Genomic DNA, 23,008 nt, shown 5'->3' with positions numbered 1-23,008 from the left:
ACTCATACAAATGCATCTTGATGCGTGCAACACATGGGCATCTTGCTAGTTCTAAAAACCTTTCCATCATTTGCCACACTACTGGTTGCAGATGAAAAACCTACCCAAGCACAGCGCGATACAGGAGCGACGCACAATTACAAGCTGGTATTTTGTTGGACAATGGAGGCTATAACCAATTACTTTTACGGGAACAATAGCACCAGGAAATTTGAAGGGTAGGTATGAACAAAATTGGAACTGCACATGTACTGCTAAGTGATTCAATACACACATTACCAATCGAGGAGGAGAACGATGGTCGCGGCGGCCTCTGTGAGTCATGGTCGGCAACGGGAGTCAGTTCATTGTCCACGACGGTGGTACTTCTGCGCTTGGCGTCGGCTTCCAGGAAGCAGATCCGAGACCATGGAAGACGATGCCGGGGAAGAGGCTCCGTGTACGACGATGATGATGGACCGGCTCCAGTGCGGCGTACGAGGTCATTGATGAGGCAGATGCGCTGCGGTGGACGAGTGCGCCGATGTAAAGGGGAGGAGCACGAAGGCTGCGGTGCCGTGGAGAAGTCTATTTTGCGGTGGGGATAGAAAATGGGGAGTATTCAGGTGTACTACTTTGGGTGCCGGGGTGGGGTTGGCTGGGTAGGGTGAACCTGAAGTTACGAAAATAGCCCCCTACCAAGTGTCATCCGTAGGCCTGTTCCGAAGGCTATGATGGTAACTTCCCACTGCTCGAATCAGGGTCGCGGGAGATTTTCCCACCGACCTCAAAATTTTGTGACACTAGACTCCCCATGTGGCGTGTTGAGTGATTCGGCTAAGCAACTAGCGAGTAGTAGTAGTAAACTCTGCACATTAGGTTTGACCGAAGTCAAACTTCCTAAATTTTGACCAAGTTTATAGAAAAATATAAACATTTACCATAAGAAATATGTATGATGTGAAAGTACATTCAATAATGAATCTAATGGTATTTATTTGTTATTGTATATGTTAATATTTTTTGTTATAAGCTTTGTGAGAGTTTACAAAACTTGACTTTGACCAATGCTAATACGCGGACTTAAATAAAAACGGAGGGAGTACACATTTGTTTTCTTAGTTTGTAGTGAACTAATCATTTGTTGAAATTGTGAAATAAATATATTATGCTATTGACTTCGAATGTAATGGTCTATACAATTCAATAGTTACAATCATTATCGAATCCCAAGATGTATACAAGGTCTAGTACTTCACAACATGCTCAAACTCACATAATTCCAGTCAAATGAGAATCTAAATGCATTTCGTAGTTATTACTTTGTAGGATGAAACAAAAACAACCATAACTCTACATCAGCCATTATAGAAGCAACATTTTGACATATCCCAATGTGTGAATGAAACGTGCAAAGAGAGCTTTTGAAGATGGAGCAGATAGGGAGGGAAAGATTGTATGTATGTGGACGAGAGAGTAGGAGACAAACCTAATGAGACAGACAGAGAGAGAGAGAGAGGAAGAAGTTAGGTCTGTGAGAAAGATGGATACATGTAATATACATGAGATGCGTGTGCATCTGGATTCTGTATACGTGGAAGGAGAAGAGACAACATGTTTGATGAGAGAGCTGGAAAAACATGGACGAGAGGGGAAGGATCTCGTGGGTTGAGGGATTGACAATTTTGTGCGGGGGAGAGAGGGATTGGTAATTTTGTGCAAGAGAGAGAGAGGGTGGGGGGAGGAGTCAGTCAGCCATCGTCACATCACCCTGCTTCCAAATGACCCTGCATTCTCTAGTGCGGTGTGGTCGCCGTCTTCGATCTGCTCGATGCCCTCTTTGAAGATTGAGGTGTTGTGCATGTTGGGGTGCAAAGAAGCACAAGCGAAAGTGGTCGTCGTATAACCTTGGATGGGGATGAATTGTGTGCTCGGGGGAGTTTGTGTGTGTGTTGTGCTGCGTGTGTCTATGTGTGTGTCTGTGTGTGCCAGATATTGAGAGAAAACAAACCTAAGGAGAGAAATGGGTATTCACGAAGAGATTGTGCAAGCCTTGAGGTGGGCAGGGGCCGGGTGAGGGTGTCAAAATGTGCGCGTTGATGCATGTGTTACATGCGACCGTGCAAGGGACGGATGAATCGAGAGAGATGGTTGTTGTGTTACGGATGCTCCTCTCTCTGTCTCTCTCTCTCTCTATGTCTCTCTCTCTCACACACACACACAAGTAAGGCCCTGTTTGGTTCCAAATAAGTCACCAACTTATAAGTCAAAAAGTGCAAAAAGTGACTTATTTTGCCAAACGGACCCAACTTATAAGTCATAAGTTGCTCCACCCCAACTTAAAACTTATAAGTCATCCCTTTCTATGTGGGTCCCATCACCTTTACATTAAAAACAAGGTGGGAAGGTGTGGTCAGGTGACTTATAAGTCAGATGACAACCAAACAGGCGTGACTTATAAGTCACTAATTTTAAGTCACCTGACTTATAAGTCAGGTGACTTATTGGAACCAAACAGGCCCTAAACTAGAAGACCGTTCTCTCATGTATACACAACGTATCGGCATCTGTCTATGTCTCACTCATGCATGATCATTTGCACATTCACACCTCTCTATGTCTATATCACACGCACACCGTCTCCACATTGCCCTTCCGCCACAACACACATATGGACACATACACACGTTCTCTCTCAGTCACACACACAAAATCAGTATTAAAAAAACTAGGGCGCACCTAAAACGTCCAAATCCAAAGAAACACGAACTGGAGCTAAATTCAAATATATGGAAATATTGCAGCGTTAATAAATTTCACAGGAAAAAAAGTTGAGTAATATTCGAGAATTGTTTTCACACACACAAAAAGGTTCGGTGGATGTCCTTCGAGCGCGACACGGTGACGCGTCGTTCGATCGACCGCGCGGCCGCGGTTCACGCGCTTGCACAGGATTCCGTATCGTGGCTGTGGTACTAACTAATAAAAGCACTACCTAAGTCTAATGTTTACGTGTACTAGTACGGTTTTCTTTTAAGTTTGACCAACCTTATATATATATATATAACTAAAGTAAGCTCCCACACGCGCATTCATCAATATGCCGCCGCCACCGTTGCGCATGCCGGCGCCCGCCTGCTCCGGCCAACAATTTCTCACCCATCACCGCCGTGTCACCGCCATCCCTGTGCCATGAAGCCGAAGGCTCGCCCGCTCACGTCGTCTGCAGTCCCTCCTCGCGATGCCGCCGCACTACCAAGCACGCGAGCAGCTAGTGGAGCCGCGTCTATGCACGCAGCGTATGAAGAGGAGGACGAGCGCGTGCTCCAGCACGCCGGTGAGGAGGAACTACCGTGTCATTGTTGTCTCCGTCCGCGTGGAGGAGGCGCGCATGGTGGCTGTTGCGGTGGAAGCCGGTCGCGCGCGCGTCGACCCCGCAAACCGGGTGCGGACGCGGAATCTACCATCGAGACCTTGAATGCCACGTGGATCCTGCAATCTGAATGAGCAATTTGGGTCAGTCGACTCATGTGAGCCGTTTGATGCAACATGGATGTCTAGAAGGGCTTCTTCCACCTCTTCTGCCATCTTCTTCCTTCGCTCCGTCGAACTTCTTTCACAAATCGACTGACCCAAATTATACTACTAGTACGAATGTATTAAGTATAGTAGGAACACGAAGATACGAGCAGTAGTACCAACTGCAAGAAGAACAGTAGTAAGACATAGTACTAGTACTACTGTACGTACTAAAGAGTTCAAATAACGAGAAAGAACATAAACATAGTTCTGTTGGGGCCTCAGCACAACACACCCTTGAAAATAAACTAAGCAACTAGTTCGCTTGACAATGCAGTAGAACCAGCATGAGCGACGGCACTGCCACCTACTCGGAGTCCGAGTCCACGTCCTCGACTTCGTCCTCGTCCCTCTTCCTCTTCCTCTTTGCCGACGCTTCTTTGCTTGAACCGGACACTGGGCTCTGCTTCTTCATCCAACCCTTGTAGATATTTAAACAAAGGTAGGCATCCATTGCTGCGTACATGATGTGATCTTCATCTAATGTCTTCGACTCCCATGCATGATGAAACTCGTGATGAGATTTCTTCAGTTTACCGTACGAAGGATCAATCATGGCTGCTGCCAGGGTCACCATTGAAGGTCGAGAGGAGGACACCAGGCTTGCCTTCTAGAGATCGAAGGGCTGGCCTACAACAAGACCTATCCGACGCAGGACATCCTGTCATTCTTAAAGCCTACAGTAACGAATTTCACTCTTTTGTCCTTAAAATCCTAGCACTCAACGTCGGCATGGCATATGTGGTAGACCAAGCAAACGTTATGTACGCAAACCTGGATCACAGCGGGCTTCTTCCTCTCTTCGTCCTTTAGATCCTTCTCTCGTCCCAAGACTGTGGTGTACTCAACATCTAGCCCAGTGACCCACTCATCCGTTGAACTGTTGAACATGTGTAGGAAGCGAGCAAGCCATGCTTTCACCGTCTCGGATCCACGTGTGTAGATGACGATGAACTGATCGCCGGTGATGGCTCTAACCTGGTACTCAGCGGCGACCATGGAGATTTGGGAGGCCATGGATTTTGGAGGAGGGTTATTGAAAGTGTGTTATATCGACTAGAGGGGGGTGAATAGGCAATTTATATGAAATTCTTTACTGAGGAATTTGCCGGTGAGGAAATTCCTTAGCAAAGAACTACTAGCAGCGGAATAAGTACTCAAAAGTAAACATAACAGAATACAAGAATAGTCATCATGATGAAATGAAGATAGGCACAGAGTACAGGAAGCGTAATCACAGGATAACACAGGATGAAGACAAACAGACTGAAGAAATTGAACTGAGGAAATTGAGAAAGTCTTCAGTCAAAGTCTTCAAACACAGATATGAACAAACACACAACACAGTTATGAGGAAATGAAAGAGTTGAGGGAATAGAACCGGTAAGCTTGGTGAAGACAATGATTTGGTAGACCAGTTCCAACTGCTGTCTCAGTTGTACGTCTGGTTGGAGCGGCTGAGTATTTAAACTCGAGGACACATAGTCCCAGACACCCAGTCCTGAACACGCAGCTCAGGACACCCAGTCCTCACCGTATTCTCCTTGAACTAAGGTCACACAAACCTCGTCCAATCACTCGTGGTAAGTCTTCAGGTGACTTCCAAACCTTCACAAACTCGGTCACTTGGCGATCCACAATTCCTCTTGGATGCTCTAGACCATGACGCCTAACCGTCTGGAAGAAGCACAGTCTCCAAAGGTAACAAGCGTCGGATCCACTCAGGATCAATCTCTTCAGTGATGCTCAATCACTTGGGGTTTGTAGGTGTTTGGGTTTTGGGTTTTTGGTTTTTCCTCACTTGATGATTTTCGCTCAAAGTCCTCAAAGGATGGGTTGCTCTCAAATGACAAGTGTCAGTTTCTCTCGGAGCAGCCAACCAACTAGTGGTTGTAGGGGGCGGCTATTTATACCCTAGGGAGCAGCCCAACATGATAAGACATAAATGCCCTTCAATGATATGACCGTTAGGTGGATAGTTATTTTGGGACAGTTGGCGCATAGCACAGCAACGGTCGGAATTTTGAGTAGCAAAATCCTCAGAGCTATCATGTTCCTCACTGTGTAGGCAATCCGCACTGGCGAATTCCTAACTCCTTAGTCAGGACAAATTCCTCAGAGACCAGAAGAACTTCGTCTCTGTCACTGAAGAAATTGACTGAACTGTATGAGATTTCCAACGGCTTCACTCGAAGGGATTGGTAGGTGTAGGATTTTGAGTTGAGCATCACATGGAAATTTTTCCTTAGTATTTCCTCGACCCCCTTTAACAGTACGGTGTTTCCTATGACTCAAGAAAGAGAAAAACAAAACTATGAAAACAAAAGTCTTCAAGCTTCATATTCCTCGCATGAATATCAAGTCTTCACGGACACACCAATTTCTTCACTTTCAAAGTCTTCATGAAAGTCTTCAGAAATACCAAAATCTTCAGTCGAAGATATTCATTTTTAGGGGTCGACTTTTCCTGTAAATTTCAAACTCCTCATAGACTTATAGACACGTGTACACTCACAAACGCATTAGTCCCTTAACCTATAAGTCTTCAATACACCAAAATCACTAAGGGGCACTAGATGCACTTACAATCTCCCCCTTTTTGGTGATTGATGACAATATAGGTTAAGTTTTCAACGGGGATAAACATATGAAGTGTAACTACTGATATTGAGGAATTTGATTACAAGATATAGAAGAACTCCCCCTAAAGATGTGCATAGTGAGGAATTTGCTTTTGAAGCAATGCACACTTGAAGAGTTGAATCATGGAGATCTCCCCCTATATCTTGTATTTCATACACGCATTTAACATATAATATGAAGAATTTGAAATGCATGATGAAATATGGTGCCTGATGAAATTCAGCATGCGTGCAGTAATATTAACAAGGAATAAGCATGCAGAATAGTGCATCAAAAGTATCAGAGCACCATCGGGTTTAAGATTACAACTCGATCCAATAAAGTTTCAGAAGAACGAGAGTTGTAACTTAGCAAAAAAACGCCCATATAGTAGACTCGCTTGAAGACTAACTCATATTTCTCCCCCTTTTTCATCGAATGACCAAAAGGATCGAAAATGAGGACTAACGCCCCTGAAGATAATCATGTTGATGAACCAGCGTTGTTGGGGTCGGTTGTTGATGTAGGGCCTGCCGCAGTGTCGTCCAAATCTTCATGTTCATCAGTGTTGCGCGATGAAGAATATGAGTTGGCCACCAGAGAAGGAACCTTGACCTTCTTGAATTTCTTCGGTGGAGGTGCAGACCAGTCAAAATCTTCTTTGAGACCCATGTTCTTCAGATCTTCTTCACCATACAGATGTGACAGGATTGCCCAGGTGTGACCGAAGACTTGATGGAGGTAGTAGTGGTTTTTCTTCACTGCATTGTGTGTGGCAGTCATGTTGTGAAGAAGTGAACCCAACTGACGCTTAACCCATTTGTGATTTCGATCCACCTTCTGGTGAAGACTAAGCAGAAGTTCACGGACAGTTATCACGCGCGGTGCAGTGTCTTGAGGAGTGGACTTGAGTGCATTGGCAGAGTCATGTGTGGCAGAGTCATCATTGGTGGAATAAGATGTAGCTTTGCGAAACTGACCATCCAATGGACGAATGCCTTCATCTATTACAGCTGGTGCCTTGCCCTTTCCATCAACTGAGGAATATGTCTGCTTGAGGACTTCAACTGGGGGCAAGTAGCTGAGGTGATTCTAGAAATCAGCTTTGTAGTTGAGTGAAGACCTTGTCCTGAGGAATCTCATAATCCAAGGTGCATAAGGCTTCAGCTCAAACGGAGACAGTGCAACATTGGCCATAGTCCTCATGAAGAAATCGTGATAATTGACAGGAATGCCATGAACGATGTTGAATACCAGATTCTTCATGATGCCAACAATTTCCTCATCAGATGAGTCGTGGCCTTTGATAGGACTGATTGTCCTTGTAAGAATACGATAGACAGTTCTGGGCACGTACAGCAATTCCTTCATGAGGAATTTGGTTCTTGGTGCCTGCCCTGGCTTCAAAGGTTTCATCAGCACCTGCATGTAATGATGTGTGAGCTCAGGTTCACTGTAGATGCAGGAAGCTTCTTCAAGGGGAGGACTGAGTGGTAGAGCATGAAGCAATTCAGAGGCTGGTGCAGTGTAGTGAGTGTTTTCAGACATCCAGTCCAGCACCCATGAATTCACATCTTCAGCATCTCCGGTGTTGTGCAGTGTTGCATATAATTGAAGAATCATTTCTTCATTCCAATCGCAGATGTCAGAGCAAAAGTTGAGCAGTCCAGCATCATGAAGAACACTGAGGACTGGTGCGAAGCACGACAGAGATTCCATATCCACGTGAGGAATATGCTCATGGTAGAAAATCTTCTCCTTGTTGAACAGCAGTGAGGAATAGAAATTGGCTTGACTAGCAGTCCAGAAACGCCTCTTCCTAATGCGAGCAGAGTCATATGGGTTGTAATCTTCGAAGAATACATGCTCACCGAAGAAATCATCAGCCTTGAACTTTTGCTTGCGTGAGAATGGATCCTTTGGCTTCGGCAGAGGAGTGTCAGTGAGTTGCATCACGACCTCAGGAATCTCAATCACAGGTTCTTCAGGCTGAGAAATTTCTGGTTCCTCCTTAGTGGCAGTCTGCGTCGTTGGTTGTTCAGCAGCAGCAGTTTCTTCAGCGCTAGTGGCTGGAATTTCCTCATGGAGAGATGCAGTGGGATGAGTTTCTTCAGAGCCCATGTGAACAGTTTGTGTGGGGGACTGAGGAGTTTGTTGTAGAGGGGTGAACATTGGAGAGTTTGGATGCTGACTTTCCCAGAATTCATCAATGATTATGGGTGTGGAGCATCCAATGTCCACATCTTCATCTTCCATTTCTTCAACGCCAGCCTCTTCAGCTGTGAACTGAGGCATAGGCGAGGAGATGATAGGTGTTGAAGGGATCGCATACACTTCAATTTCTTCATCCAACGGTTCAGACGAAGCAGCAGAAGGAGTTTCTTCATCAAATCCGCTGGGGATCACATATTCTTCATTAAAAGGAACAAGGTCCTTTGATGGTCTGGTTGAGATGGGAACAGCATCAATCGACTTTGCAAATGAGCTTGTCATAGGGTTCATTTTCTTCAGAGCTGAAGAATCTGAAGCAGCTGATGCTTTCCTTTTCTTCACTGCAGCACGCTCTGCAGCTTTGGTCTTCTTCACATCTGATGCAGATGGAAGGATTGGAGTTGAAGTTGGTGCAGGAGCAGCTGAGGAATCTGGTTGATTTTCTTCAGGCACAACTGATGCAGTTGCCCTGAGTTCTTCAGTTTCTTCAGGGACACCACTAGTGGGTGCCCTGGCAATTTCTTCAGCGGCTGAATGCAGTCATCAGCCCTGGAACTCACATTATCTTGAGCAGCCTGATTGTTATCAGCGGTGCTGGCATTTTCTTCAGTAGGATGAGCAGATGCTTCAGCCTGAGGAATTTCCTGTTGCGTTGGGGCTGCAACATTGGAAGTGAAGTTATCCGCAAGTCTCACAAAACGAACCTTGGCTCCAAGCCAATCAACGCGATATGCGTCAAAGTCATCACTGAGTTTCTTAATCTCAGTCTGAATAGTGACAAGTTCTTCAGTTGTCATAGAGACAACGTTTTTCTTCAGATAGCGCTCTTTCTTGTACTGCGCTTTCTTGATCTGCCTGGCCTTCTCAAATTTCCACTTTTCTTCTTGAATGAAGTGGGTCAGCATGTGACTTTGGCCAGGAGTCAGCTTGAAGTCAGGCAAGGGAGTGTTAGGGTCCTTGTGCCAATCATCAATGTAGTCGAGGATCAGCTTGGGATCCAAAAGCAGTGGCACCTCTGATCCTTTGGCTCTAGCGGCCCTGACTTGCCTGTCTCTGATGATTTCTGCAAGTTCATCATCATCAGCTTCATCTTCATCAGACGGCACTTGGAAAGCGACCTGCTTCTTTTGAGGACTTGGGCGAGGACCTCGTCCAGCAGTGGCCTTTGTCTTCAGCAGTGAGGGGACAACTGAGGAACTTGTTGTAGCTGAGGAACTAGCTGAGACACCTGAGGCAATGGAGATGTCGGCAGTCCTTTGACACGAGGCGAGATGCACAGGTGCTGAGGATTTAGTTGGAACAGCTGAAGGCTTTGGCGGAGGAGCTGAGGACTTTGGAGGAATAGGAGCATCATGAGGAATTTGCCGTAAGGGCTTTGAGGATTCTGGCCGTGAGGGCATTGCTGAGGAACTTGGCCTTGAGGGCATTGTTGACAGCAAAGGCCTCAGCAGAGGCAGCAGCAGCAGTAGCAGAGTCTTCATTGAATTTCCTCACTGCTTCTCTGGTTTGTTTAGCCAGCTTGGCTTGGCGCTTGGCCCATTCAGCAGGATAGTCCTCACCGCGCTTGAGGCTGGTGGGATCTGCTATTTGGCCAGGTGCCAATGGAGCTCTTGGGCATGGAGGATTGAGGGCGAATTTCTTCATATACTTAGGAGTGACGTATCTGTACTCCCTCCATTCTCTTGCCCATCTCCTCTCTATCCTCTGTTTGTGCACTTTGCGCTCATTCTTGATTTCCTCAGTAGGTGTGCAGTACCCAGCATATATGTCATCAGGGATCTCAAACGCTGTATTTACCTCGGGCCTCTTTCCTCCCTTTTGTGACTTCTTACCATCAGCCATTTTCTTCAGTTGAGGAATTTGAACAATTGAATTCTCTGAAGAAGTATGCAACTTTTCTTCGAGGAACGCTGCAAATGAGTTAAGTTGATGAGAACCTAGTGATTCAGCAGCTGACATGTGTACCTGTGAACAGAGTATAGTTGCGAGGAATTTGGAGAGGTCATATGCGTTCTCAGAAGGTTTTGTAAAAAGAACAAGTTTGAGAAATTTGACCAGATGAGTCTTGAGGAATTTCACTAAGCGTTCTTTGGCTTAGGTACCAGAGATGTGTAGATTAAAAATCCACACATTTGAGGAATCTTGAAGAAAAACATGGCTTAGAGAAACGAATCAAGAACGGATGACTTGTGAGGTGTTTAGTGTGTGAATCTATGAAGAAAAACACCTTTGAAGATTTTGTAGATAATCATTCGAATCGACGAGGGCAGTAAAAGTAACTTTTAATTACCCTGGACGAAGAACACGACGAACTAGAGTGAGGAGATGTGAAGTTCGTCTATGCAGATCTTCCACGCCCTAACTTGGCGGAGGAAGACGGCTACGGCGGCGGCGGAGTGAAGATTTCCGTGGTCGGCGCGAGTACGTTGGCGACGAGGTCGAGGCAGTGAAGCTCTTCCTCACCGGCGGCGATGAAGTAGCGGCGGTGCTAGGGTTTGAGAAGCTCGAGCTGGAGAGAGAGGTCGAGCGGAGTAAAATAAGTGAGGAAGGGAAGGAGGGGTATTTATAGCCGCGGTGAAAAACTGCTCGCCCGAAGAAATTGGACGAACGTGCCCCTGACCCTTCTCATTCGCATGACATGTGTCACCCATGTAGTGAGAGGTGGAGATCGTGTTAGATCGTGGGTGAGTGGATAAGTATATCGTGGGGTGAGGAACGGTTTGAGCGGCAAAACCGAAATTTTTGATAAAATAGGTTTTAAAGTTCCATTCGCAATTTCTTCAGCTGACAAGGACACAGTGAAGATTTTGAATGAGTTTCAAATAGAATGCACATGAAGAATTTGTGAACAGATTGGGTTGAGTATAGCATAGAGGGGAAGGGTCCGATCAAATTCACTTAGCAGAAAAACCAACTTGACGAAATAGCAATAAGTGAATGTTGTAGACGACATAAACTCATATGTATATATAGCCAGTGAAGAAAAACGACGGAACCAGTGAAGACTATGCAAAGTTGAAGAAAATGAATAATTTGAGGAATTTCAACTTTTGGTGGTGGCGTGATCCACCGTATAAGAATGATGATTTCAGACACCGCGTACATCGTAGGGTTCTGAGAATCAAATTCTTTGTTAATTTCTTCACACTAAGAGTGTTATTCTTCATTGATTGAAGAAAAACATTTCTTCATGTGTTGCACATCTAAGTCATCAATTTTGCATAAGTGTTAGGATGAGTGTCCTTTTCAAAGAAAATTCGAAGATTCTAGGATATTTAACTCACACCGCAACTTGCTAAATCTCTTCTTATCCAAGGGCTTTGTGAAGATATCGGCTAGTTGTTCTTCAGTCTTCACATGCTCAATAGAAATGTCGCCCTTCAACACATGATCACGAAGAAAATGATGACGAATCTGAATGTGCTTTGTCTTCGAGTGCTGAACTAGGTTGTGAGCAATCTTGATGGCACTCTCATTGTCACAGAAGAGCGGCACATTCTTCATGTTGACGCCGTAGTCCTTGAGAGTTTGCTTCATCCATAGCAATTGGGCACAGCAAGAACCAGCGGCAATGTACACAGCTTCAGCAGTAGATAGTGATACGCAGTTCTGTTTCTTCGAGGACCAACAGACCAAAGATCGTCCAAGGAAATGACATGTACCAGATGTTGACTTGCGGTCCACACGATCACCAGCATAGTCAGAGTCAGAATATCCAATGAGATCAAAAGTCGTTCCCTTGGGGTACCATAATCCAAGTGTTGGTGTGTGAGCTAGATATCGAAGAATATGCTTCACAGCCTTATGGTGTGATTCCTTCAGTGTAGCTTGAAATCGGGCACACATGCAAACACTAAGCATTATATCTGGCCTAGCTGCACATAAGTACAATAAGGAGCCTATCATGGAGCGGTATACCTTATGATCGAAGTCAATACCATTTTCATCAGTGAACACATGGCCATTTGTGGGCATAGGAATTTTGACACCTTTGCAATCTTGCATGCCGAATTTCCTCAATACATCCTTGAGGTATTTCTCCTGAGATATGAATATGCCATTGTGTTGTTGACGAATTTGAAGACCTAAGAAGAATTTCAACTCTCCCATACTAGACATTTGATATTCTTCACTCATCATAAGGCAAATTCATCACTATAACGTTGGTCAGTACAGCCAAAGATAATATCATCAACATATACTTGGCACACAAACAATTCACCATCATAAGATTTAGTGAAAAGAGTAGGGTCGAGTGAACCGGGTTTGAAGCCTTTCTTCATGGAGAGTTCCTTCAAGGTATCATACCAAGCCCGTGGGGCCTGCTTGAGGCCATAGAGGGCCTTGTTGAGTCTAAAGACTTTGTCAGGATTCTTTGGATCTTCAAAACCTGGGGGTTGAGCAACATATACTTCTTCCTCAAGCTTACCATTGAGGAATGCACTTTTCACATCCATTTGATATAAAGTGATATCATGATGGTTAGCATAAGCAAGTAATATGCGAATAGCCTCAAGTCTAGCAACAGGCGCAAAAGTTTCATCGAAATCAATTCCTTCAACCTGTGTGTAGCCTTGAGCTACAAGACGTGCCTTATTCCTCACCACAAGGCCATTTTCATCTTGCTTGTTGCGGTAGATCCACTTTGTGCCGATGATATTGTGCTTGCGAGGATCTGGACGTTTAACCAGTTCCCAGACATTGTTGAGCTCGAACTGATGTAATTCCTCTTGCATGGCCTGAATCCACTCAGGCTCCAAAAATGCTTCATCTACCTTAGTGGGCTCTGTAATAGAGACAAAAGCATAGTGCCCACAAAAGTTAGACAAATGTGAAGCTTTTGAGCGTGTGAGAGGACCTGGCGCTTTGATGTCATTGATGATCTTTTCAACTTGCACTTCTTTTGCAATGCGAGGATGAGCTGGTTGTCGTTGAAGAATTTGATCAGCGTTTTCTTCAGCACCATTTTCTTCAGCATTTTCTTCAGGTGCATTAGCTCGACGTTCTTCATGTTCTGGAATGAATTCTTCAGCAGATTCTTCAGTAGGAATGACATCCTCAGTAGCCTTGAACTTGATAGTTTCCTCAGGTGCTGGCTCATCTATCACAGTAGGTAGGTGCTCTTTTTGCGAGCCATTAGTTTCATCGAACCGCACATCTACAGTTTCAACAATTTTGTGAAGAACGTTGTTGAAGACTCTGTAGGTGTGCGAGTCCTTTTCGTAACCAAGCATAAAACCTTCATGTGGTTTCGGTGCAAATTTTGAGTTGTGATGAGGATCTCTAATCCAACATTTAGCACCAAAGACTTTGAAATAACTTACATTGGGTTTCTTATCAGTGAGGAGTTCATAGGCAGTCTTTTTGAAGAATTTGTGAAGATATACTCTGTTGATGATGTGGCACGCAGTATCAATTGCCTCGGTCCAGAAACGACGAGGCGTTTTGTATTCATCAAGCATAGTGCGAGCCATCTCAGCAAGAGTCATGTTCTTGCGCTCCACGACGCCATTCTGCTGAGGAGTGTAAGGAGCAGATAACTCATGAGTAATACCAAGTTCATCAAGATAGTCATCGAGACCAGAATTCTTGAACTCAGTGCCATTGTCACTTCTGATGTGCTTGATCTTCACACCAAAGTTGGTTGAAGCCCTCGAGGAAAATCGTTTGAAGACTTCCTGCACTTCATGTTTGTAAGTAACAAGGTGTACCCATGTGTAGCGAGAATAATCATCAACAATAACAAAGCCATATTGAGATGCTTCATTTGAAATAGCAGAATAATGATTAGGACCAAAGAGATCCATGTGAAGCAATTCAAATGGGCGAGTGGTGGTCATGATAGTATTCGCTGGATGCTTGGCCTTGGTCATCTTCCCGGCTTCACATAGGTGATCCTTGAGGAATTTGACATTCTCGATGCCAATGACATGCATCTTCTTTGCAAGCGTGTGCAAATTCCTCATGCCTGCATGACCAAGTCGTCGATGCCAGAGCCAGCCTTCTGAAGCTTTTGCAAGTAAGCACATGGCTGGTTGTGGTCCTGTAGAGAAATCAACAATATACAGGTCTCCTCTCCTAAAGCCTTCGAAGACTTTGGAATTGTCAGCTTCCATAACCACAACACAACGGTACTTGCCAAAGACAACAACCATATCAAGATCACAAAGCATTGAGACAGACATAAGGTTGTATCCTAAGGACTCAACAAGCATGACTTTGTCCATGTGTCGATCCTTTGTAATTGCAACCTTACCTAGACCCAATACCTGACTTTTGCCTTTGTCAGCAAAGATGATATGCTTCAGATGCGACGGAGATAATGGAGCATTCATCAATAGATTCTTGTCACCAGTCATGTGGTTTGTACATCCACTATCGAGGACCCACTCAGTGGCTTTGGGTTGATCATCCTGCAGATGAATTAGTGCAGCTTACAAACTCATATACTTCATCAGTGAAGAATATGACATCAATTCATCAGATCAATTTCATCAAGTAAAAGAACTGATAAAGCAATATGAGGACGTGAGAAATGAAAGTTCATTTCTTCATGATTAGCATGCGTCCTATCAGGCATTGCTCAGGTCTCCAGCAAATTCTTCAGACGATTACGTGCGTCTGGAGACCTGACCCTGCAGAAGAGATTAGTTCTTTTTCTTCACCACCCACATCTGAAGGGGTGGCAAAGAGTTCATCATTCTGCGAGCTCCATACGAGAAGGATGGCATAGAAGCCAATCCATTTCATTTCACATAAGATGGGTTAGAGTAAGCATATGAGTAAGCAGAGAAATTCTTCGAGGACTTATGGACATAATGATTTGAAGAATAATGCACACATCCATAATCCTTAGATCTTCCCTGCGAAACAGACGGGTTAGCATGATGATGTTCATATGAGGACTTTGGTCCATATGAGGACTTGAATCCATATGAAGAATTTGGTCCATATGAAGAATTTGATCTGGGGTTCCTATTCTTCACAGGTGGCGTCATGATGACATTCACCTGAAGATTTTCAAGGCATCTTTTGGGAACCCAGATTTTCTTCATAGGGGAGCCATTCCTGCAGTTAGTGCCAACATATCTAGCAAATACTTCACCATTCTGATTTTTGAACAGTTTATAGTTGGAGTCAATTGACTCATCATCAGAATGAGGAGATTCACATGCAAATCCAGATAAGTTAGATGGATCAACTGGATGTCCCTTTGCAGCAACCCATGTAGTTTTGGGGTACTGCTCAGGCTTCCAATATGTACCATCAGCATTGAGTTTCCTCTCAAAGGCGATACCCTCTTTCCTAGGGTTCCTGTTGACGATCTGCTTTTTAAGCACATCACAAAGAGCCTGATGCCCTTTGAGGCTTTTGTACATGCCTGTCGTGTACAATTCCTTCAGCCCTGCATCATCAGTGATACTAGCAATGTCCTCAGATGAGGAATTAGTGATAGCAGAGGCATGTGAAGAATTTGGAACATTAGCAGCATTTAAACATTCAGGTGAAGAATTAGCAGATTCACGTTCAATGCACTTCAAGCATGGAGGAACAAATTCTTCCTGAGAAGCGCTGATTTGTTGAGCAAGTAATGAATCGCGCTCCTTCTGAAGATCTTCATAACTCACTCTTAGCTTCTCAAGGTCTTGCTTTCTTTGAAGAAATTCATAAGAAAGCTTCTCATGATCCGATAAGAGAGTGTTATGATGACTTTGAAGTTTTTCAAGCTTGGACTGAAGTCTCTGAAGATTTTCAGTCAAAGTTTCAGTGCGATCCATTTCTTCACCCAACATATCATCACTTTTATTTAGCATGTTTTGAACCTTTTCTAAAGCCCTTTGTTGTTTTATAGCAATATTAGCAAGTTTAGAATAGCTGGGTCCAAATTCATCACCAGATTCATCATCACTGGACTCGGATAGGTAGCATTCAGTTACCTCAGCATCTTTTGCCATAAGGCATGATGCAGAAGATGATGATTCTAGTTCGAACGTCATTGTTTTGAGAGATTCCTTGAAGTCCTCAAACCAAGTATCATGACAGGTTCGATGACCTTCATAGAACTCAAAGAGAAGGTCCCAGATGAGCTTTGCATGATCGAGATGCATGATATTCCTGAACTGATTTTGTGACAGACTGGAGCAGATGACATCCTTCACCATGAGGTTGAGAAGAGTATACTTGCGAATGTCATTAGCATCCGCCATCTTGCACAGATCAGTCAGGCCAATCTCAGTGACGGTCCACAACTCACTGTTCATCACCATGAGGCGTTTCTTCATCATGGCCTTCCACTTGGGATACTCGTGACCGTCAAAGATGGGGCATGTCACCTTCGTCATACCTGCGGTCGACATAACTAAAACTCTAGGCGGTTAAACCAAAATCACACAGAACAAGGGAGTACCTTGCTCTGATACCAATTGAAAGTGCATTATATCGACTAGAGGGGGGTGAATAGGCGATTTATATGAAATTCTTTACTGAGGAATTTGCCGGTGAGGAAATTCCTTAGCAAAGAACTACTAGCAGCGGAATAAGTACTCAAAAGTAAACAAAACAGAATACAAGCATAGTCATCATGATGAAATGAAGACAGGCACAGAGTACAGGGAGCGTAATCACAGGATAACCCAGGATGAAGACAAACAGACTGAAGAAATTGAACTGAGGAAATTGAGAAAGTCTTCAGTCAAAGTCTTCAAACACAGATATGAACAAACACACAACACAGTTATGAGGAAATGAAAGAGTTGAGGGAATAGAACCAGTAATCTTGGTGAAGACAATGATTTGGTAGACCAGTTCCAACTGCTGTCTCAGTTGTACGTCTGGTTGGAGCGGCTGAGTATTTAAACTTGAGGACACACAGTCCCGGTCACCCAGTCCTGAACACGCAGCTCAGGACACCCAGTCCTCACCGTATTCTCCTTGAACTAAGGTCACACAGACCTCGTCCAATCACTCGTGGTAAGTCTTCAGGCGACTTCCAAACCTTCACAAACTCGGTCACTCGGCGATCCACAATTCCTCTTGGATGCTCTAGACTATGACGCCTAAGTGTCTGGAAGAAGTACAGTCTCCAAAGGTAACAAGCGTCGGATCCACTCAGGATCAATCTCTTCAGTGATGCTCAATCACTTGGGGTTTGTAGGTGTTTGGGTTTTGGGTTTTTGGTTTTTCCTCACTTGATGATTTTCGCTCAAAGTCCTCAAAGGATGGGTTGCTCTCAAATGACAAGTGTCAGTTTCTCTCGGAGCAGCCAACCAACTAGTGGTTGTAGGGGGCGGCTATTTATAGCCTAGGGAGCAGCTCGACATGATAAGACATAAATGCCCTTCAATGATATGACCGTTAGGTGGATAGATATTTTGGGACAGCTGGCGCATAGCACAGCAACGGTCGGAATTTTGAGTAGCAAAATCCTTAGGGCTATCATGTTCCTCACTGTGTAGGCAATCCGCACTGGTGAATTCCTAACTCCTTAGTCCGGACAAATTCCTCAGAGACCAGAAGAACTTCGTCTCTATCACTGAAGAAATTGACTGAACTGTATGAGATTTCCAACGGCTTCACTCGAAGGGATTGGTAGGTGTAGGATTTTGAGTTGAGCATCACATGGAAATTTTTCCTTAGTATTTCCTCGACCCCCTTTAACAGTACGGTGTTTCCTATGACTCAAGAAAGAGAAAAACAAAACTATGAAAACGAAAGTCTTCAAGCTTCATATTCCTCGCATGAATATCAAGTCTTCACGGACACACCAATTTCTTCACTTTCAAAGTCTTCATGAAAGTCTTCAGAAATACCAAAATCTTCAGTCGAAGATATTCATTTTTAGGGGTCGACTTTTCCTGTAAATTTCAAACTCCTCATAGACTTATAGACACGTGTACACTCACAAACGCATTAGTCCCTTAACCTATAAGTCTTCAATACACCAAAATCACTAAGGGGCACTAGATGCACTTACAGTTAGGAGAAGTTGAACTGTTGTACCCCACAAAAAGAACTGGGAGCGAACTAATGTGAAAGGACGGGACGACTGGGAGCGAACTGTTGTAAGGTAGAAGACGGGGACAAGTAGGGCGTGCGAACGGCGTGGGGTTGCTGGCTTGCCCGGTGGATAAACGGCTGCAAGCCCCCAAAGAGTTCTCGAGAACTATGCGGGACCCACTAGATGTCATGTCTACTAGACCCATATCATAGGCCTGACGGTATAGCTTCTGCCTATTCGCACGCCATGCCGGCGCGTGGATGTAACTTCACTTAATTCCGTCAAACGTCGCGCCTCCCACGACCTTTGCCTCCCTCGCACGGTCGCGCCCTTTGAGACTTCGACCGGCTATAAATGAGCAAAAAAATTTGCCTTTTTTTAGACAAGCAATTTTTTTTGCCTACTCCACATGCATGATACTCCCTCTAGTCCTTTTTACTCCCGTCAACCATTTGCAAAGTGTTTGACCAAATTTATACTTTTTTTGAACACCACCTTATATTAATTAACCAGCCACACTAGTACACTCATTCGATACAATATTCACCACACAGGGCGGTACGTTATTTACAAGAATACCATCTAATCTATTGTCAAAGCTATACTTAGCGATTAAGTGTGCCACCTTATTGGCCGAACGGCTAATCTTTGACAATTGAAGATTGTTGATCAACTTCGAGATGCTCAATGGTTTCATCTTTAGGTCACGCATAGCAGACCTGTCATAGTCCCCCGATGCAAGAGACGCTACCGCAAAAGCGCAATCAGTCTCTAAAATTACAGGATTATGAAGAGAAATACCTATGTAGAGACCGGCGATGCAAGCCCTAAGCTCCGCTTCCTCCACGCTTTGACAGGCATCAATGAAATCCCACGACCAAATTTATACCAAAAATATCAATATCTACAATACTGATTATAATGAGTATAAGAACTACGTTTTATAATGAGTGTAAAAATATTGATTTGACATTATGAATGTTGACACATTTTTCTATAAGTCTGGTGAAAGTAGAGGTACATTGACTTCAGACAAAACTTAAATGCACAATGCAGACTAGTTCCTCTGTCCAAGTGCGTGCCATGTCCTATCTTGTCATCACAACAAGGTTAGCTATTAGAGTACCACTACCTCCCTTCTAGTTTAAAGGGCTCGATTCAAAATTTCACCTACTCTTAGCAAGATGGTAGAGGCGGTGGAATAGTTTTTGAAGTCTGCAAAAGTACTCAACTAGTGATGTCGTTCTTCACAAAAAAATGTGTTTACCAATGCATGCATGAACACTAGTTACTCTAACCCCCCTCTCTTCTTTAATTCTTTGCCACATCAACATGTTTGCTATTCCCGTGTGCATGATACCAGCTAAGATACCACCATTATGGCCAGCCTTAATTATCGCATGCAATAATTTAGTGCACCTTGAAATATGAACATGTGTGGGGCGTGTATGTTTTAATGACTTGAGACTATACCTAGCCCGGCATGCAAGATGACTTATTATGCACCATTCCCCATACCTGCAGGAAGCCCGTTCGTCTCCAAATCTTTTCCTCTCCATGTGTGGAAACAATATGCCTGCCAAACTCTCCTTCTCCCTCCGGCGGTCCCACCACTCCACCTCGTGTGAAAAAATCTGCATGCATGACTCTCCTCCCCCCACGCTCGTCCAATACGTTGTGACCAGCAATATTTCCACCCCTTCGCTCCCCCGTAATTTACTCCAACAAATATGCCCACGTAGCTGTTACTTAACTGCATGTGCATTGGGTCACTGACATATGGGCCCAACAGGGGTCTGGCCCACATGTCAGTGACGCAACTGGACCTGCAGTTAAGTCAGTGCAGCTCAGTCCATATCTTACATAGGTGTGCCATTGCTCGCTATAAATACTGCGCCCCCCACGACATCGCTATCTCCTCCTCCTCATGTTCATGTTCATCGCTATCTCCTCCCCCTCCCTCTCACGTCGATCCTCCAGCGACTCCGGCATGGTGAATGGGTAGCACGTCTCGTACTTGATGTTCTCCGCCAAGGGCCAGCAGTGACCGCTGCACGCATCCGTGAGGTGATGCACCATGTCCGCTGCCGGCCAGCAGTTACTACGAGATTTAATCCGAATAAGCACAAAATAAATCATGAATTCTACCACGATTTCGAACAGGAAGGACAGAAACACATACGGTGCAACGGGAGCAGCACCGTTGGCGTTGAGGTTGTCGCCCATGTCCAAACACCACGTAGACACGGTCTTTGAGCACGGTTCATAGTCGTTCCACGCTCGGGCATTGAAGTTTGTAACTATTTTAGATTAGAATATACTACTCCTCCGGTGCTAGTAGTAGAGCAGAGTCCTACTCTACTACTCTACTCAAGCAAGTTAGGGCATAGCACTGTAGGGAGTACCAGTACTATGATCACTCAAGAAAGTTGGCTGGCATCGACATGACCCTACACTGCTGGTATGTGTCTCGTAAGTCAAGCGGCATGCTGTAGTCATCATCACCTGTCCACTTCCCGCAACACATATTCGCTTCTCCATCTTTGTCCGCACATAATCTCGTCCAATCTTCCATCCCCGCTAAGGCACCTCCCCCTCTCATCCAAAACCCAAGCACTAACAATGGCAGAACCGAGCAGCATCCACCGAAAGAGTGGCTGGAATTCACTCCCCACAGAGGTAATCAAGCTCATTGTTTCGCGTGTGGACAATCTCAGTACCATGCCGCTCGCCGCGTGCTCATCGGGCTGTACCGTTTACTCAAAGCCCTCAGGCCGGAGCTTTTTAAGCCAGCTCCTTGCTTGCTGATGCCGCCTGATCTTCAGAAACGGCGTGTCACGCAGCATAACGATCGTAGGGTGGCGAGCATCAACCCCCTTGACTGTGATACGATCCCCGTCAGCCTCAACTACATTAACGGTATGTACTGGGTCGGCATGAACACATCTTGGATGGTGCTCGTCGACGGTCGCGGCAACTGGATGCTCGTGGAGGTCTACACCCGGCGATTGATCCCCCTTCCTTCGATTAACACTGCACTGCTTTGGCACCGTGGCCCAGAATACTTGGAATCTTACAGTATCCAACATGATACCAAGTTTGATTTGCTCAAGGTTGTAATCTGCCAAGTGCCCACAAGATCTGCGAATTATAAAGACTTCAGGCTAATTGCGTTCTTCAACCGCGGTCTCGCCTATCTGACAGGTCACTACGGTAAGTGGATAAATCTGCACGTCCATCGCAGGATCATACATCCTCCATGGTTCTCTGATGCCATTGAACACAAGGGCTTCATTTACGTTGTCGACTCCTTCTATGGCTGGACGTATTGCTGGCCTACTCCAGTCATCGCTACAAACGGCTGTTACAGCAGTATGTTGCTTTCCTATGATATCATGATGGCTTGCTTATATTACTGTCAACATTTGCTGAAAAAATATTCATGCTCATAACATGTTGTTCTTAAGATTGACTAAATCAAGAGCCCTTTTTTATTTGACTCCAACTTGATATGATGTTGTAGGCCGCCTGGTGTCCCTACCCTTCCTAATCCCAGAACCTTTCAAAGAAAAGTGGTATGGCAGTTCCAGGTGGTTCCTGGCTCGATCAGACGACGGCGAAAGATTGATGATCGTTCACACGTACCGGACGTGTTGTTTCGCAGAATACAATCACAGTCACTACAAGGTCTTTGAGCAGGATCCCAGCTTCTCGGGGCCTTCAGGAATTTTTTACTGGAGGCTGGTAAGTAGCCTTGGTACACGCTCTCTGTTTGTCGGACTGAATTATCCGATTAACCAGGAGATAACCGACGGCAAGGATCATGATGGCAGCGCGGTTTCGTTCATCAGGCAAAATTGTGTGTACACAGCATACCATGCGTCTCTGCATGCACCATACCCTGATATGTGTCGCCACGCTCTGCAGCCCAAAGTAGGAGAGAGGTTCGCAAGTATCAGACTTCGACCTGCTGGCTGGAGTTTCCCCCGTCAGGCACCCATCTGGTTCAAGCCGTCAGCCAATCTCCACAGCTTAATAAATAGTAACGTCTAACTGAGCCAGTTAGTTAGATGAGTACACTTGGTGTAGTAGGATCTTTATTTAATTTGAAGCATACACTTGTTCTTTTTTGGTAGCCCTTTTGTAATGATGGCTGATGTTTGGTTTGGAAGAGAGAGCTGCGTCTTCACTCTTCTGGCCTGCTTACTGCTTCTGTTGCACCCCCAGCCCTGGTTGCTGCTGCTGTTGTTTTCAATGTACAATCAGTAGTATATTTCGTCTGTTGGTTGAATAAATGTGTTGTTAGAATGACAAACACAATGTTTTGGAAGTCATTGCACGGTTCGATCCTTTAGTGCCCCGTACCATACGTAGCGCATACTATTTTTCGTACGGAACACATTTTCCACTTGTTGATAACATGCAGCCCACTGATGAAGGCCCAATAGAGAAGCCCATAATTAACTGGAAGGGAGGCTCTCACATGAATCCGGCCCAGGTACATGCTCATGGTCCCCTAAACATAAATAAATAAATAAAGCTAAATGCTCATGCACCAGTTCTTTGGGAAAATAGGTAGCCCAGTATTTCTTTTTGAAGAATACCCAAGCTAGGCCTATT

Source organism: Triticum urartu, chromosome 7, assembly GCF_003073215.2.
Source record: "Triticum urartu cultivar G1812 chromosome 7, Tu2.1, whole genome shotgun sequence".
In the NCBI taxonomy this organism is placed as follows: domain Eukaryota; kingdom Viridiplantae; phylum Streptophyta; class Magnoliopsida; order Poales; family Poaceae; genus Triticum; species Triticum urartu.
This window is presented reverse-complemented; position numbering follows the sequence as displayed.